The 16,651-nt window shown below is 39.0% G+C and overlaps 1 pseudogene; it reads right to left on the bottom strand.

Annotated features, from left to right (window-relative positions):
• Positions 1-11,867: 11,867 nt before the first annotated feature.
• LOC145952290 (uncharacterized) lies at positions 11,868-16,651 on the bottom strand (annotated as a pseudogene).

Here is a 16,651-nt window from a genome sequence, read left to right as displayed (position 1 = left end):
TCCTATTGACCACTATATCTCCATGTTTCCACAAGATTATTCAAAAATCGTTTGGGACAAGAGAGAAAAGAAGGAAAGGATATATTTTCAAAGGTTTGTGTTTTAGAGGGGATTATTTTATTTTATTTTTTTTTAAAAAATGGATTTTGTAAGAATGGCGGGCCAATGGTAGGCTTAAGTGTTTGGGCTTGTTCGTTTAAACACTTATGAGGTTAAGCACATCTTTGTTATTAATGATTGTGCTTTGACAACTTGGATAGCTTTTCTTGAGCCCCTTGTTGAATTCAATTGATGGTACCATCATGGATTTATTTTGTTTTTTTCTTTTTTTTGACGGCCCTAACTTTTGCCTAAAACACCCTTTTGTGATGTCTTAGCGGGCTTTTGTATTCATTTTGTAACCCTAACTTTTGCCTAGGTCACCCTTTTCGTGGGATTCCTAGCGGGTTTTTGTCTTCATTTTGTAACCCTAACTTTTGCCTAGGTCACCCTTTTGTGGGATTCCTAGCGGGTCTTTTGCTCTTATTTTTGCGCAGTCCCCTTTTTGGGTTTCCTGCCGAGCTTATTATCTTTAGGATTTCTTTTATCCATGATGGAACTTATTGATGCCAAGAAAAGGTGCTCCAAGCTGTCATGCACATTTCCACATAAAAATGATGCGGGTTTATTGTTATCAAGATGATTTTAACCTCATTTATGTTCATTCAAACAGGGTTAAATAATGTGGTTTAGAATTTTATTGCAAGCAAGAAAAGAAGCAATAAGAAATAATGAAGAATGATTTTATTATAATCATAGTGGAAACATGTGCCCTATCGAGGCTCGGGGGTCGGGCTGTCCCCGAGGAGTGATCTCTAATAGTCACTGAATTTACACATCCCTATTAGAAGGAAAAGGACACTTGATGACGACAGCTGGCCTTGACGTTTGTGAACCAGCCTTCCTAAAGATCTGACTTAAAGAACGTCGAGAAGGATCTTGATTCCTCTTCGTTCTTTGATCTTTAATAGGGTTGTATCCTAACCCTTGTTTCCCCGGATTGTCCTTGATAATGGGTAGCTCCGGGATTCCTTGGGAGTACTTGCCTAATCCTTGTCCTGGCAAGTATCCATTCTTTGTGAGCATATGAGCTACCTTCTTCATTTCTCGAGGAAACGTTTCAACATTGGCAATTTCCAATGCTTGGAAGGCGGTTTCCAAAGCTTCCTCTGCTGCATCCACATAAGGTATGTTGGATGGCTTGCTGATGAGTATGTCATCTTCAGCTTGTACAGTCACCAGTTTGTTACCCACTATGAACTTGACTTTCTGGTGGAGCGTAGAGGGTACAGCTTTCGCATCATGAATCCAAGGTCGGCCGAGGAGACAGCTGTATGCAGGAGTAATATCCATCACTTGGAATTCGACATTAAAGACGGTGGGTCCAATTTGGATTGGAAGATTGACTTCTCCCACCACTTCTCTTTTAAAGCCGTCGAAAGCTCGAACGATCATGTTGCTTGGGCGCATTTGGACTCCCTCGATTGCCATCTGATCGAACGTTCTTTTTGGCATCACGTTCAAGGAAGATCCATTATCCACCAAGACCTTCGCGATGTGATACTCCTTGCACTTTACAGAGATGTGCAAGGGCTTGTTATGGTGCGGTCCCTCGGTGGGGATCTCTTTATTTGTGAAGGTGAGGTGATCATTAGCCGTGATGTGACTAACAATCCCCTCAAATTTGTCTTGAGATATGGTGTGTGATACATACGCCTCGTTCAAGACTTTCAACAGAGCTTGCCGATGCGGTTCGGAGCTTAGGATCAACGACAACAAAGTGATCTTCGCTGGTGTCTTGTGAAGTTGATCCACAATGGAGTACTCGCTCTGTCTGATGAACTTTAACAGCTCATCAGTCTCCTCCTCGGATTCTTTTTCCTCGGTTTTATCTTTTTCTTTTTCTTTATTCTTGGGAGCTTTATCATGAAGATCTTCGGGAGTGTAGATCCTACCACTCCTAGTCATGCCCCCAAGTCCAGCGATATTGGAGATATCACTGTCGGCAGAAGTATGGATGTCGTATATCCATGGCACAGCCTTATTCGATTCGTAAGGGAAAGGTCTTGGAGCGACAATCCTTAACGGCGTGGGACCTTCCCCTTTTTCTGTCTTGATTACCAACAACGGCGTCGTCGTGTGTTTGCTTTGCGCAGTTGTTGGTTTGCATTTTATCACAAATGGCGTGCGATCCATTCTGAACATACGCATCGATTAATTCTTTCTTTTTATTAATCTTTATTATTAATTACTAGGAGAGATAAATGCAAAATGAATGACTAATGAGATGCAAAGGCAATAAATCTCAAAAATACGATTTTATTCATTAAAGAAAGTGTACAACTTTTATACAATGCTTTGAAGCAATTTTTTACAATAAGAGAAAAGCCGGTAAAAACCCACAGGCGGGTTCATATTTCTTTGCCATTCATCTTCGGCTTCCTCGACATGACGACCCATTGCTTCAATCTGCGTATAGACCGCTTGGCTCATATCGTCACTGATTTTCTGAGCCTCCTTCGCTTTCTGAGTATAGTAGTTGATCATGGCCTGTAGCTCATTAAGCTCGTCTTCGGCTCGATCCTTCTCCTCTTGGAGTTTGGCCATTTGTGCCAATCCTTCCCTTTCCTTTCTGCGGAAATCGGAAAGGTTTGCGGCTTGTCGTTGAGCGACTTCCCGCCATTGTTGTGCGTCGGATCGAGTCAGAAACAAATCATCTTGCATGTCCTTGATCAACTGTGCCTGCTTTGCATGCTCGGCTTCAAGGCGTGCTATCTTCACATTGACTTCTTGGAGTTGACTACTCGGTTCAACCTTTGGCATTTTGGATGCCCGAGTAGTCTCCTCATTGAGGTTAGCACACTCATCCTTGAGCCGCTCTATCTCATGGTCCTTCTTCTTGCATTGCCTTTGAAGACCATCAATGGTGAAACTGGATTCTTCGTTTTTCTCTTCAAGAACTCTCATCTGAGCTCCCATGATTTCCAGTTTCTTGGTCAAGGCGTCGACCTGTTCTTGCAACACCCTCCTTGTAGTCGTGGTTGCACAAGAGGTGGATGGTTGTGACACCCCCCTCTCATTCCTCCATTTCTCGTAGTCAATGGAAACGGACACCCGAGGCTTTTCAAGCTCGAGATCTCCCTCATAGGTTGGTCTCTCCCACGCTCTTATAACAGCGTGCATATCTCTCTGATGCTCGGGATCGAAAGAGAAACACAACCCTCCCAGCTCCTCTATGGTAGGAACGATTTGGGTCCTCATTAGTTGCCTCATAACCAATTTAGGTGAGTAGGTTATGCAACCTCTGAGGCCCATCAACGGTATGCTCGAATAACTGCCGCATCTTGTCAATACATGGCTCGGACGGAACCAAGGGCAAACCCACGTGAAGTGCTCGATACTCCACTGTTCCATCTCATCCTTCCACTCGGAAGCATATCGGCGGCAGACGGGGATCTTTGAGAAGCTTCTCAACGGATCGGGCAAAGTCCCCATGTGACTAGAGGCGTAGAAATGTGTGATGCCCCACACATATAACAAGGAGGTGCAGCATCGGATGATCTTCCCTTGCTTTTGTTGAGATAGATGAACAGATAGCAAGGTGTCGGCAAGAATAGCGGGCACGGGACTCTTCATATGCACGTCCCAAGCAAAGAAAGCGTCCATCGCAGCATGGTCCACTGTGTTAGCGTGAAAGGGGAATAGGATCGTCCCAAACACGGCTAACGCAAGAGTCTTGTTGAAAGCTAACCAATCTCCCTCACCAGCCAAGGAAGAAAGGTGGTCTTCGATCATAGCAAGCTTCCAACCCTTGATACTGCCGTTCCCTACTAAGGCAGCTGATCGTAGTGGTAGTTTGACCTGAGTGGCTATTCTCTCTACGGCCACATAGTTCCCCTGAAAAAGGTAGACCCCAGCTGATTTAGGCCACCGTAACATGAGCTCGTACTCCTCTAGAGTAGGAACCAGGTCAAACTGGGGGAACTCAAAACAGTGTAGATCGGGACTCCAGAAGTGAACCAATGCCCTCAGAAAAGCTGGATCCACACAAATCCTCATCAAATCGAGAACTCGCCCATAAGATTTCTCAAACTCGACGCGAGCCTCTCTTGACATCAAGGTACAGAGGTGATCCAACCTCTCAGCACGGTATAATAGGAAGTCCACTTTCTTTAATGGCCTTTGCACCTCCCTAGACCTCTCCATAATCTACAATACAATGCATGATATGAGATGATGGCGATGAATATGCATGCATAGTGTTTATTCGACTAAGCATTATCATGTTTTTCGGGATATTCCTAAGATGATGCATGATATTGCTTGGTTTGGATAAATACGTATTTTTTCTTTTTGAGTATTTTGTATTTTTTGTATATTTTGGGTGAAAAGGGAAACTACCTATATGAATGCAATGGAGGCAGATGTTAACACCATGTACTAGAAAATCTTTATTTCTATTTATTCTTATTTTTTATTGTAAACAAGAATGTTGTATGTTTAAAAGGTGCAAATGTATGCTCATACAATGTCACATAAAAAATGCACACACAATTCACTCATCCACGAACAGTCACGAGCGAATCACGAGGTAGGGGTATCCTGCAGAAATGGTGCATATTCAAGGTAGGTTCTAACTGTTCTCACCAGTCCAAGGCCCCCAAGGTGCCCCCATTATAGGGACCCAATTCCTCTCATCGTAGGTCGATGGAAAGCTCCAACGCACCGTCGGACTCAAGTTCATGGTTATCACCTTGAGTGATGTTTTCCGACAACGGTCTACGGGCACCTATAGACCCATTCGACAACCGGCCGTACTAACATCCACTCCCTATGGTTAATCACTCATGCCCCCGGGTATAGAGGGAACTGTTGTGTGCAAAGGTTTGTGTACAGTTTGTATTTCAAACAATTGCGGAATTTAAACATACAACAGTTATTTAAAGCCATATAATAAATCATGTTATCATACAAGCAAGGGGTAACGAAGTAATTTTTAACTATTATTTGTTAAAAACAATCTGTCACTAAATGGGATTGACTCTCGAGGCTTCCCCAGTGGAGTCGCCATCTGTCGCCACCGGCCCGAAACGGGCCTCGGCGGTCGCGAAGACGGTCGAGCTCGCTTTTATTTTAGTTTTGAAAATGTATTGGATTATTAGAACGACTTGTTCTCAAACTGAGACCTTGTCGATCTTATCCAATTTATTTATTAAAAGTCTCACCAATCCATATTAATCCCAAGCGGGACCCTCCATGGATTAGTGGTTTTCGCAAAAGGAGGGATTAGTGGTTTTCGCAAAAGGAGGTATGCAGCTGCCAACGTCGTCAGAAACACGGAGGCATGCAGACCCTGGAGAGGGCAAACTCACGCTACCGAGGTCGTCAGAAACACCGAGGTATGCACGAGCCTGGAGAGGCGACGACTAATACTCAGCTACCGACGTCGTCAGAAACACGGAGGTATGCAGCTGCCAACGTCGTCAGAAACACGGAGGCATGCAGACCCTGGAGAGGGCAAACTCACGCTACCGAGGTCGTTAGAAACACCGAGGTATGCACGAGCCTGGAGAGGCGACGACTAATACTCAGCTACCGACGTCGTCAGAAACACGGAGGTATGCAGCTGCCAACGTCGTCAGAAACACGGAGGCATGCAGACCCTGGAGAGGGCAAACTCACGCTACCGAGGTCGTTAGAAACACCGAGGTATGCACGAGCCTGGAGAGGCGACGACTAATACTCAGCTACCGACGTCGTCAGAAACACGGAGGTATGCAGCTGCCAACGTCGTCAGAAACACGGAGGCATGCAGACCCTGGAGAGGGCAAACTCACGCTACCGAGGTCATCAGAAACACCGAGGTATGCACGAGCCTGGAGAGGCGACGACTAATACTCACCCTGGAGAGGGCAAACTCAACCTGGAGAGGCTACTCAACAATTTTCCCACCTGAAGACACTACAAGTCGGAAGGATGGCTTACTCCCCGGAAAATTGGGTCAACTCCTTTACTTGTCAACCGGTATACCAAAAAAAAAGCCGTTCGACTAAGTAAAGGGGGGGCAGCTGTAGACCCCTAAAATTGTCCGGGTCGGAAATAAGACTCAAAGACTCTCGAAGACCGAAGGAAAGTCAGCCGGAAGGACTCCTGGAAGACCCTAGGATGATTCTTTGTAGGTCTAGAAGTCTTAGAGTAGCTTATAATAAGGGTGTGTGAGGATTGGAGCTCAATACGCCCTCCTAGAGGTTCAGTACGGCCGTACTGAGCCATTTGAACTACAATACGGCCATAATGAAATCAATACGGCCGTACTGAAGTTTTTGAACTTCATTACGGCCGTACTGAATTCAGTACGGCCGTACTGTAGTTCAAAAACTCAGTACGGGCCGTATTGACTCCTTAGGCCGTACTGCGCCTCTATCCTATAAAAAGGACGTCATTGGCTCGTCCTTCCACACATTTGGAGCATTTCTCCACCCTCTGGCTGAGTATTTTTGGGTTTTTGAGCTATTCTCTGCCCTAGAAATCTCTTCGAGAGCTGATCCGACTAAGTTCTTGAGTTCACGAGCCTTTAGCTTGAGACTCGAACAAGTCGAAGGAAAATCTCTTTGATTTCCATAGTTAATATTTATTTTTAGGGAAAGGAGCGAGCGAACGTGTAGTGGGAAGGAGCGCCAAAAAGCTTCCTAACTCCTTTTTGAATATATAAAAGCCCGCTTCGAAGGTTTCTTTCCAAATCCTTTCTTTTACCGCTTTCATTAATCGCTTTTTGATTGTTGCATTGCACGTTTAAAGTTTTCATCATGTAGATAGTTTACTTATAATCGTTCTAATAAATAGGGGTAGTTTAGTAATTTTACGCTATTATTTATGAAATAATCCGTCATAGGGAACCCGAAAGGGGCGTTGTGGGGTGCTAACACCTTCCCCACACGTAATCGACTCCCTTACCCAACTCTGGTTGTAATGGCCAAAGTTGATTTGCGAAAATCAATTGCCTTATGTCTTTTTCCAATGTTTTGAGTAAAACATTGGTGGCGACTCCAAGAACCCCTTTTTGCGAAAACCACTAATCCATGGAGGGTCCCGTTTGGGATTAACACGGATTGGTGAGAATCATTTAACAAAATTGTTAGTTCGATGAGGTCTCAGTTTGAGAATAAGTCGTTCTAACAATCCATCATTTTTCAAAACTAAAAAAGAGTCCAACCATCGTCGCGAATGCCAATGTCCGTTTCGGCGGGTGGCGACACTCACCAATGCTAGTATTCTTAAACCACTTGTGGTTCTCCAAGTATTCTCGACCACTCCTAGCCCGCCAGCTTCACTCACCAGCGCTAGTATTCTTAAACCACTTCTGGTTCTCCAAGTATTCTCGACCACTCCTGGCCCGCCAGCTTCACTCACCAGTGCTAGTATTCTTAAACCACTTCTGGTTCTCCAAGTATTTTCGACCACTCCTGGCCCGTTGGCTTCACTCACCAACGCTAGTATTTTCTTATATCCACTTCTGGCTAGCAATGAGTATTCTTTGACAAGCCCCTCCGGGCTTTACAAGTATTCTTTTTCTAGCCTCTTCAGGCTTTACGACTGATAGATGTGTAGTCGAGTTTGAGTGTTTTGGGTTACTTTCATAGAGAGGATACATATATGATCTACACTCACTAAGGTTTGCTACCTTAGTTTTACAGAGATTTTGAGTGTGTAGGTTACTCTCATGGAGAGGATACATAAGTTTACAACACTCACTAAGGTTTAGTCCATCACTGACATTTCAAACACCTTAGTCTATAGAGATAAAAATAAATATAACATTGTACATATGACTATGTATGCTCATCTTTGGTCTCTGTCTCGTGGGCTTGATATCACTCTTTTTCTTCCAATCAAAAAGACAACCTCTTAAGGTTTGAGATAGTGATATATATATATATATATATATATTTGTAGAATCTGCCCGTTGCTTGATTTTGAATATGTTCGTTGACACGAAGCTTCCCGTTGCATATGTCCGTTGAAGCAAATATAGTCGTTCACGACTGTAGACCCCTAAAATTGTCCGGGTCGGAAATAAAGCTTGAAGACTCTCGAAGACTAAAGGAAAGTCAGCCGGAAGGACTCCTGGAAGACCCTGGAAGACCCTAGGATGATTATCTGTAGGTTTAGAGGTCTTAGAGTAGCAAAAAATAAGAAAGTGGAGGGAATGAAGCCCAATACGGCCTCCCAAGAGTTCAGTACGGCCGTATTGAACATTTTAAACTACAATACGGCCGCACTGAACTCAATACGGGCGTATTGAAGTTCAATACGGCTGCATTGAACTCAATACGGCTGCACTGAACTTCAATACGGCCGTATTGAGGTTTTTGAACTTCAATACGGCCGTATTGAATTCAATACGGCCGTATTGTAGTTCAAAACTTCAATACGGACCGTATTGACCCCCAGAAACCGTATTGAGCCTCTTCCCTATAAATATGACGTCAATGGGACGTCATTTGACACTTTCACACTGAGTTTTAACCCTCTTCTTGAGTATTCTGGGTTTTTTTGAGCAGTGCTCTGCCTAGAAATCACTTGGAGAGTTGATCCGACGAAGTTTTTGAGTCACGAGCCATTTGCTTGAGTCTCGAACCTAGTCGAAGGGAAATCCTCCGGATTTCCATAGTTAAAATTTTATAGGAGGGAGCGAGCGGTCTTGTAGAGGGAGGGAACGCCAAAACGCTTCCCAATTTCTGTCAAGATATACAAGAAAGCACGCTTCAAAGGTTTATATCTTTAAAGTCCTTTCTTTTACCGCTTTCTGTGTGTACATATTTAAACTGTCATCATGTAGATAGTTAATTTATAATTGCTTAGAATAAATAGGGGTAATTTAGTAATTTCGCACTATTATTTTTAAATAATCTGTCATAGGGAACCCGAAAGGGGCGCTGTGGGGTGCTAACACCTTCCCCACGCGTAACCGACTCCCTTACCCGACTCTGGTTGTAATGGCCGAAGTCGATTTTTGAATCGATTGCCTTAAACTTCTTTTTCCAATGTTTTGAGTAAAACATTGGTGGCGACTCCATGAACCCTTCCTTTTTATGAAAACCGCTAATCCATGGAGGGTCCCGCTTGGGATTAACATGGATTAGTGAGCCTTTTAATAAAATTGCTTGTTTGACAAGGTCTCAGTTTGAGAATAAGTCATTCTAGCAATCCATATTTTTAAACAAATAAAAGAGTCCAACCATCCTTCGCGAATGCCGAAAGCCCGTTTCGGGCCGGTGGCGACAACGACCAGTTTGATCTTCTCATTTAATGCTCAGATTCGTGCATTAAATTTTGCTTCCCGTTCATAGACAATGCATGAAGTTTCCTTGCTCTTTTAGTAGCTATGTCTGAATATAGCAGAGTCCTAGGAAACTTTTTGTCCTTTTTTGATCCTATAGTTGTGGAACTTTTGTCCTTGCTTGAAAAAGTGATGTACTTTTTCTGACATATGCATGATTTAGTGTTTGAGCATGCTCTTCTTCTTTCTTATTCTCTTCTAATAATTTGAATGACTTCGTGTGTTCTTCTACGAGTGTAGACGATAATCAAATTCTCCTTTGTGGCTTGATTTCTCAGATGATTGTGTGACATTCTTCGTTTATGTCTGGTAGTCGATATTTAGTTTAATACTTCGACCTTTGTCTGTGTTAGTCAAGTAGCCTCGTATAACTTAAGAGGGGGGGTGAATTAAGTTATATAATTTTTCTTCTCTTTTCAAGTTTTTCTAACTTCTTGTTTTCTTTAACTTCTTTGGCATCATCAAAATCCTTTACATACGTTCTTCCACATTCTCCCCCTTTTTGATGATGACAACATACTGTAGATGGAAAGAAACAACAAAAAATAGTGTATATCGATCACTCCCCCTTAGTCTCCCCTTTAATAAATCATTGTTTGATGTTAATTTTATTTTATAAAAAATTTGATCAGAAATAGACAGGTGTATTGACCAGGTTAATTTGTTCAAATCAAAATATCCAATTTTTGATCAGAAATAAATTATCCCTTTTTCTTCTTTCCTTTCCTCTCCCCCTTTGGCAACATCAAAAGGAATGAGACAATATATATAAAAATATAGAATGAGATAAACAAACACCATTCAGAACCAAAAGTCAAATATGTCCCTATACAAAATAGTCAGAGTCAAGCAAGCAGAATTACCCTAAAACATACTAATCAAAGATCCAGAAATTGACTAAAAAATAGTCCAAAACATAAGATAAACTAAAATAGCAAATAACATAATCAGATTCAACTAGCTACTCGGAAGGGCATCTAAGAGATTTTACTTCCTCCTCAAGACGAGTCATGCGATTGTCAAGAGAGTCAAAACATTCACCAACATAGAACCGGAGATCTCTAATCTCATTGAGAACATCCGAGAGAAGTGCTGATGAAGGATCTTGAGGAGGTGGTGACGGAGTTCAATCGTCAGTGTCTACTGCTTGAAAATCCCGCTTCCTGACCCAGGTGTTGTCCATTGTTTTCTTGTACCCAAAGGAAGCAATTTCATTTGCTCCAATCTTAAAGACCCTCTTAACTGGAACCCAGGTTTCATCTTCCAAAGGAACTTTAAAATGTTCCAAAATAGTAGTTACAAAATGTGGGTATGGAAGAGAAGCATTAACCCGCAAGGCTTTCTTCATTCGACTCCTAATCAGATGAGCCCAGCTAAATTCCCGGCCAGTGATTAGAGCCCATATCAAAATTAAGTCATCTTCTGAAGCCTGTGCAAGGTTAGTCGTTCGTGGAAGCAGTACCCGAACAATTATGTAATGCATGATTCTATAATCAAATTTCATTGAGCCAACCAATAATCTTCCAGTCATGTCAACATTATCCACACAAATCATACTTCGGGCATTGGGATGGGAATATTCTGGTTTCCATGTATCCGGAATCGTTCCCTCAAATAGAGTACCTTGATCTTTTAATTTTGATAAATCCCAGAACAGAGACTGATTTATCACTATTGGAATCTTTTTAACCTCACTGTAAAGAACTCATTCCCAATTTCCAAATTGTTATAAAAGACCCTAACTAATTCTGGATAAACAGGGTTTTTCATAGCCATAAAATCCACTAACCCATAATTCTTAAAAATCGTATAACACTCAAGATTCATCCTAAAAAAAATCAATACTGATATACTTGGGATCAACAATATTTCGCTCAGAAAAATAACTGGTAGTACCTATCTCGTTGTTCGTCGGTGGAGAACAGAGCGAGAGCACGTCCAATATATGGAATGGGATTCGTAGGAGTAAGAGCGTCGTCCGAAGGAGGCTGTTGGCGGCGCCTGGCGGTGGTTGAACGTGACGAAGAACCCTTATGACGCTTTGATGAATCCGCCATTTGAGTGATTGTTTTGAAAAATACAATCTGTAGAATTGAAGAGAATTGAAAATGAAGAAGAAAGGAACAAACAGGGCTCGATTTGGTTAAGAAATGAGAAATTTATGGGATTTTGAAGATTTGAGGGCGCGGAGGGTTTTTGGGAAGCTTCGTGAGGAAGAAGACGAACTGCACTCTTTTAAGTGCAGATGCGCCGTGTAATTGATTACATGCATATGGTAATCGATTACACCTTTTCAGATTCTGTGCATTTTGCCACTGGTAATCGATTACACTCCATGGTAATCGATTACACTTTACCCAGATAAGTGAAATTCGCACTGGTAATCGATTACTTGACCGTGTAATCGATTACAATTGTTCAAATTTTCAAAACAATTATATATTCCCTCTGGTAATTGATTACCTTACCCTGTAATCGATTAAAATTCTTAAAATTGTAACTTTTTCCTATAAAACCAAAAAGTAATGTGAGAATAGTCTAGAATCCCCAATTCTTGTCTAATTGAAAAGAAGTTTTCTTTTGGTAAAGGCTTTGTGAATATATCAGCTAATTGATTCTTTGTTTCAACAAATTCTAGAACACAATCTCCTTTTTGAACATGATCCCTAAGAAAATGATGTCTTATCTCAATATGCTTTGTTCTAGAATGAAGAACTGGATTTTTAGAGAGATTGATAGCACTAGTATTATCACACTTAATTGGAATATGATCTATTGATAAACCAAAACAAATAGTTGTTGCTTCATCCATAGTATTTGTGCACAACAACTTCCAGCAGCAATATATTCCGCTTCAGCAGTAGATAAAGCAACACTATTTTGCTTTTTACTATGCCATGATACTAAAGCAGATCCAATAAAATGACATGTTCCACTAGTACTCTTTCTATCAGTTTTACACCCAGCAAAATCAGGATCGGAGTAACCTACTAGATTGAAAGGCATGTTTTTAGGATACCATAGTCCTAGATTTGTGGTTCCTAACAGATATCTCATAATTCTTTTAACAGCACTCAAATGAGATTCTTTAGGGTTAGATTGGTATCTAGCACATAAACAAACACTGAACATAATATCAGGTTTACTTGCAGATAAATATAAGAAAGATCCAATCATGCCTCTATATTTCTTTACGTCTATGGATTTTCCCACTTCATCTTTGTTAAGGTAGCAAGTAGTGCTCATTGGTGTTGCCATTGATTTAGCATTCTCCATTCCAAACCTTTTGAGAAATTCTTTACAGTATTTGCTTTGATTAATAAAAATTCCAATTTTGGTTTGCCTTATTTGTAGTCCAAGGAAAAAATTTAGTTCTCCCATCATGGACATTTCAAAGTCACTTTGCATATCACTTGAAAATTCCTTGCACAAGTAGTCATTAGTAGCTCCAAAAATAATATCATCAACATAGATTTGCACTAAAAGGATGTCATTCATTTTTCTTTTGATAAATAGTGTAGTATCAACTTTTCCCCTTGTAAATTCTTTTTCTAAAAGAAATTTACCAAGTCTTTCATACCATGCCCTAGGAGCTTGTTTTAATCCATAAAGAGCCTTTTTCAATTTAAAGACAAGATTTGGAAATTCTGAGTTCTCAAAACCGGGGGGTTGTTCTACATAAACTTCTTCTTGAATAAAACCATTTAGAAAAGCACTTTTAACATCCATTTGGTATAATTTGAAGTCCATTATTGATGCATAGGCAAGTAACATCATAATGGCTTCTAGTCTTGCTACTGGTGCATATGTTTCTTCATAATCTATTCCTTCTTCTTGATTATAACCTTTAGCAACTAATCTAGCTTTATTTCTTATGACTAGACCATGTTCATCAAGTTTGTTTCTAAAAATCCATTTTGTTCCTATAATGGGATGATTAGTAGGTCTATTTACCAAATCCCATACTTGATTTCTCTCAAATTGATTTAATTCTTCTTGCATAGCATTAATCCAATGTTCATCATTTAAAGCTTCATCAATATTTTTAACTTCTATTTCAGAAACAAAAGACATATTGTTGCATGCTTCTTTTAGAGAGTTTCTAGTAATTACCCCTTTTGTTATATCTCCAATGATATTTTCAAGAGGATGATTTCTTGAGATTCTCCACTCTCTTTGTGAATTGATGTTTGTTTGACCTTTTTGAATTGTTGAATCTTCTTTTTCTTTATCTTTGTCATCCTTGTGAATTTGCTCATTAATATGAGTATCTTCAAAGCTTTCTACAATTTCATCAACAATATCTCTTTTTGGACAAACAAGGTTAGTTTCATCAAATACAACATGTATTGATTCCTCAATAGTCATAGTTCTTTTGTTGTATATTCTAAATGATTTACTATTTAGAGAGTATCCAAGAAATATCCCCTCATCAGATTTAGCATCAAATTTTCCTAAGTTATCTTTTCCATTATTAAGTACAAAACATTTGCATCCAAAAATATGAAGATGTGAAATATTAGGTTTTCTTCCATATGTAAATTTTGCAAGAGTGTTTCTTAAATTACTAATTTCTTCCTTAAATTTATTGCAAGTTAAACATGGATGATTTGCTTTATTAGTATCTAAAGTTTTAATTTCATGTTTTTCATTTTTAGAATTAATCATCTTAATTTCAGTTTTGAGATTATCTAATTCATTATTTAACTTTGAAATCTCGTTTTCTAATTTTGAAATTGTTTTCTTATAAGATGATACTAATTTAGCAAGTTTAAATGATTCTTTATGTAAATCATTGAATGCATCTTGAAGTTCATCAAATGAGATAATTGAGATTTCATTGTTAGAAGATGTTACCTCTTCTTCGCTTTCATAGTCATTGGCCATAAGTCCTAAATTTACAACTTCATTTTCAGAGTCACTTGTAGAATTTGTGTCATTTTCTTCCCAAGTGATATATGCTTTCTTCCCCTTCTTTTCTTTGAAACTTTTCTTATTAGATTTCTCCATCCTTCTTTTATAGATTGGACATTCTAATATCAAATGTCCTGGTTGATTACATTCATAGCATTTTGGAGTTGAAGAAGAATCTTCTCCTTTCTTCTTATTATTGAAGTTGATTCTTTTTCGATTTCCTTTGTTTCTAAGGAATTTGTTGAATCTCTTTATAAAGAGGCTGAAATCCTCATCATCTTCTAGATCATCTTCCTTCATATTATCTTCTTTCTCATCTTCTTATTGAATAGATGATGATGTTTTAAGTGCTATCCCTTTGTTTCTTTTATCACTTTCCTCATTTTGATTCAGTCTCATTAATTCCATTTCATGTTCTTGGAGTTTTCCGAACAATGAGGCAAGAGGCATGGTTGTCAGATCTTTTGATTTAGCAATTGCAGTCACTTTCGGTTGCCATTCCCTACTCAAACATCTCAAAACTTTGTTAACAAGATCTTCATTAGGAAACACTTTTCCTAGAGATGCAAGATGATTAATTATATGTGTAAATCTCTTTTGCATGTCTTGTATGCTTTCATTTTGATTCATTCTAAATAATTCATATTCATGAGTGAGAGTGTTTATCCTAGATCTTTTCACATCATTAGTGTCTTCATGTGTTACTTCAAGTGTATCCCACATTTCTTTAGCACTCTTACAATTTGAAATTCTAAAATATTCATGAATTCCTAAAGCAGAAGTGATTATATTTTTGGATTTTAAGTTATATTGAACCTTTCTTCTATCATCTTCACTCCATTGTTCTCTGGGCAAATTTTTTATTTCATGACCTACTAAAATAGTGGGAATGAAAGGACCATTTTCAATAGCATCCCATATGTTTAAGTCTATGGCTTCTATAAAAATTTGCATCCTAGATTTCCAATAATGATACCCTACCCCATTGAATATAGGAGGTCTATTAATAGAGTTTCCTTCAGGAAATAACAAATTTGATGAGGCCATTTTAAATCTTGAAGCTTTTAAGCCTTATACAAGTAACCTGCTCTTGATACCACTTGTTAGTCAAGTAGCCTCGTATAACTTAAGAGGGGCGTGAATTAAGTTATATAATTTTTCTTCTCTTTTCAAGTTTTTCTAACTTCTTTCTTATAAATTCAATATCATAAACAATTTGAATGTAATGATGCAAAAACTTCACAATCAAAATTAAAAGTATAGGGAAAGAGAATTGCAAACTTGATTTTATACTGGTTCGGCCAACCTTGCCTACATCCAGTCCTCAAGTCACCCACTTGAGATTTTTCACTATGCTTGTAACCTTTACAAGACTCAAATTCTCCAACACCTAGGAATTCTCTTTCCTCATGTTGAGAATCACAGACCACCAAGGAGAACAACAATTTCCCCTTTACAGATCAATAGAAAAGATGAATGAAGTATAACAACTCTCTTTGAAGAGCGGATTTTACACTTGTTGATCTTAGTAGAACTCTTTAGATAATTTGCAAATGATTTTTGGCCAAGTGATTGTAAAGATAGTTTTTCCCAATTGAGTTCGTAACCTTTTTCTGAAAAATTATTGGTATTTATAGATGATTGTTTCATAGGTCATGACTTTTCATGAAGAGTTGTGACTTTCTAAAATTTTTCAGAAAATAGGCTCTGGTAATCGATTACAAGACTTGGTAATCGATTACAATGGTTAAAGTTCAAAATGATTGAAATGTTGTAAAATTTTAAATTCAAATTTTGAAGTTTATATCTTCTGGTAATCGATTACAGGGAGTGGGTAATCGATTACCAGAGCACATTTTAATAAGTGAATTTTGAACATATGAGATTCATCCTCTAGTAATCGATTACATGTAATGGTAATCGATTACCAGACTCTTAAAAACAATAATTGCCTTATTAAAACTTAAAATATTGAAAACCTTTATTTTCAAAACCTTATTAATATAAAAGATTATATTTGAGTTTTCTTGAAATTCTTTATTTTAAATGGCCAAGAACAATATGCAATTTTTTTCTAAAGATTTCTTTTTACATATAAAGCTAGGTTAACAAGACTTATTCAAAATACATTGAGATGTTTGTTTCTTGATCACCTTGTTTTAACTTGACTTCTTGTTTTCTTTAACTTCTTTGGCATCATCAAAATCCTTTACATACGTTCTTCCACAGTCTGATGCTTATGCCTCTTCGTCATTTTACCTGTTGTTATGTCTTTCTAAAACATTAACTCACTTGTTAGAGATAACAACATATATTATATTTGTCTCACTCAACCTTTTTGGGAATTTCTTCGTCTAA

This window comes from Cajanus cajan, chromosome 10 (assembly GCF_000230855.2).
Source record: "Cajanus cajan strain Asha chromosome 10, NIPB_CcT2T_4, whole genome shotgun sequence".
Taxonomy (NCBI): Eukaryota; Viridiplantae; Streptophyta; class Magnoliopsida; order Fabales; family Fabaceae; genus Cajanus; species Cajanus cajan.
The sequence above is the reverse complement of the archived record's forward strand: the minus strand, read 5'-3'. Positions and strand labels throughout refer to the sequence as shown.